The following is a 2805-nucleotide window of genomic DNA, read 5'->3' on the forward strand; positions in this document are numbered from 1 at the left end:
TCAGGCACTGACAGAGCACTGACAGCACTGTGGCCTCGGAGGGGCGGCTGCACAGTTCCCAGTGCCTGTGCAGTCGCGGCTAACGTAGCTCAAGGCATTGCCACGTGTCTGCGGTGCTGCTGGTGTGAACAAATCTACTGCACTGCCGGTTGTATTACACGAGAATAGTGCAGACAATTGTAACTGAACAAAAAGAAAAAAAAGAAAAAAAAACGAGAATAAAAGACTGTGTTACTGCTTTCTGTATTTAATACACTATAATTTTTATGATTATTTTAGAGTGCATTATTTCTTTTTATGCTAATTGGCACATTTGCTTTATTTATTTTCTAAATAAACGTGGTTTTTTTGAATTTTTTTTCTTTTTGTTCATTCCATCACATTGAAAAGGAGAAAAAGAAAAAGGGTTTTGAATTCATTCGATATTTTGGACTCCTCAGATGAACGGAACATTGCACACACACTTGGAACAGAGAGGGAGAGAGAGGAAAGTGGACTCCCACAGGGCCACATGCACCAATTCAAAAAGCTTGGATACAGTGCAAGAATGTCCCCAAATGATTGGATCATCATTACCAAAAACTCACCATAACACCACCAAGAAACAAGAAATGTTAAGTTATACTATTCGACTTGGGATCTTTTCTGCTTTTTTTTTAATGCCACACAGAGAGAAAGAGGGCTAGTGGGTGGAAGAGGACAGACTCACATACATGTAGGTCAGGAAGGGAAACTTCGGAGTGGAGCGGAGAGGAGGAGGGGGAGAGACAGGGCCCGGGACAGTAGAGGGCTGGGACGTGGAAGGCTGTTTCTCCACCTCGTGTTCTCCTCCTTTGTGCTCCTCCTGCCAGGCACTTTCCTGAGGTTTGGTTTCATCTACAGCAGGGGTGTCAAACGCATTTTCACCAGGGGCCACATCAGCCTCGAGGTTGTCTTTAAAGGGCCGAAATAATTTTGGGACTGTATAAACGTAACTACTCCTTAACAGTTGAGTTGAATTACATTTGGCCCTTTGAAGGCAACCACGAGGCTGATGTGGCTCCCGGTGAAAATGAGTCTGACACCCCTGATCTACAGCTTCTATCTTCTCTTCAGCTTGGCTGCTCTCCGTTGGAAGCTGGGTTGTTACCTTGGCGGCTACATCCTTTGCAGCAGGTGTGGTGGTGGCAGCAGCAGCAGTGACGGCAGCAGGCACAATGGCTTGTTTAGGCTCCTCCTTGGCTGGGGCATCTTCTGCCTTGGAGGACGGCGAGTTGTCAGTGGAAGCTGTAGTGGCGCTTTCTGTCTCAGCAGAGCCAGCCTTCTCCTCTGAGGGGACAGGAGCCTGGGGGGCGGCCACCTGCTCTGCAGCAGCATCAGAGATGCCCTCCCCCTTTTTCTCCTCGGAAGGAGTTTCTCCTGCTTTGCTGGACTCCTCTGGCTTGGAGCCAGTGGCTGGGACTGCCTCAGTGGCAGTAGAACCCTTTCCTTCCTTCTTTTTGGAGCCACCAGCAGCAGGGGCATCTTCCTTCTTCTCACTCGCCTGGGCTTCGTGGCCTGGGCATTGCCTTTCTTCTCTCCTTTGAGCTTTTCCCTTGTGCTGTGCCCACGGAAGCCAGCCTGAATTTTGGTCACCACCTTAAGAGCTTTATCTTCTGGTTTGATGCCGTCTTGCTTGATCTTTTGGTCCTCATCATTTTTTATGACCTGTTTAGTTCTCATACAGCACAGCATGGTTGTCCAGAGTGTATTATTTCTACTTATAAAAATGTTTGCTATAAAACAGTATACCATGTCATGCTGGCAACATATTCACACATCCCATGATTGCTATGTCTCTTGGTTGTAATCAATTTTCTCTTGCGCTTGATTTAATTATCTTGCGTTGTTTAAAAAATTTAGTGTGGTCCAAATGTACAGTGTTTATGAAGTCTACAGTAGAGTACAGTAATGCCCAGGCCTTCCCATGCACTCACCGCTCACTCACCGCCTCACCCAAAACAACTTCCAGTCCTGCAAGCTCTGTTCTTGCTAAGTGCTCTGCACAGGGGTACTTTTTTACATCTTTTATACCACATTTTACTGTACCTTTTCTATTTTTAGATATGTTTACACACACAGACACTTACTATTGTGTTACAATTGCCTATAGTATTCAGTATAATAACATGCAGTGCAGGCTTGTAGCCTAGATCAATAGGCTGTACCATAGAGCCTAGGTGGGTAGTAGGCTGTGTGCACCATCTGGGTTTGTGTAAGTGCACTCTGTGATGTGAACAATGACAAAAGAGCCTATATCACATTTCTAGGAATGAATCTTCATTGTTAAGTGGTGCCTGTCTCTAAATCAAGACTCTGTTCTTTACACACGAAGCTGTAGTGAACGAATGAAGTGCCCCTGAAGTATACAAGCTCGAATGCTGACAACGAGTAGGAGGCCTTGTAGATGGGAAAGCCCCGCGGATGGCTGAGTGCTACAAGTTCTATCAGCTGTTGATAAGGCCTCATTCCGGCACGCAGAAAATTTTGGTTGTGATTCTTGTACATTACTTGCCACTAGATGCTGAAGATTATGAATTGTGCCTGAGACGTTACAGAAGTTGAGGTTGAATTGTACTCATAAACAGAAAACTTATTATAAACCTGTAAATTAGACCCATTTTCCACTTAGGAAAATAAATACTCTTAACTCAAGGAGCTGACATGTATAAAATAGGAAAATAAGGGTTGTGTAAATCTTGTGGAAGTGCTTATTTACAACTGCCATTGACAGATTTACTATTAGAAACAAATATATTTCCCATGTAGGACATTTTTATATCATGA

At 44.5% G+C, this 2805-nt stretch overlaps 1 pseudogene; it reads right to left on the minus strand.

The window, feature by feature from the left end:
- LOC112310102 (neuromodulin pseudogene) lies at window positions 1-1713 on the minus strand (annotated as a pseudogene).
- Window positions 1714-2805: the final 1092 nt, after the last annotated feature.

This window comes from Desmodus rotundus, chromosome 2 (assembly GCF_022682495.2).
Source record: "Desmodus rotundus isolate HL8 chromosome 2, HLdesRot8A.1, whole genome shotgun sequence".
NCBI classification, from domain to species: Eukaryota; Metazoa; Chordata; class Mammalia; order Chiroptera; family Phyllostomidae; genus Desmodus; species Desmodus rotundus.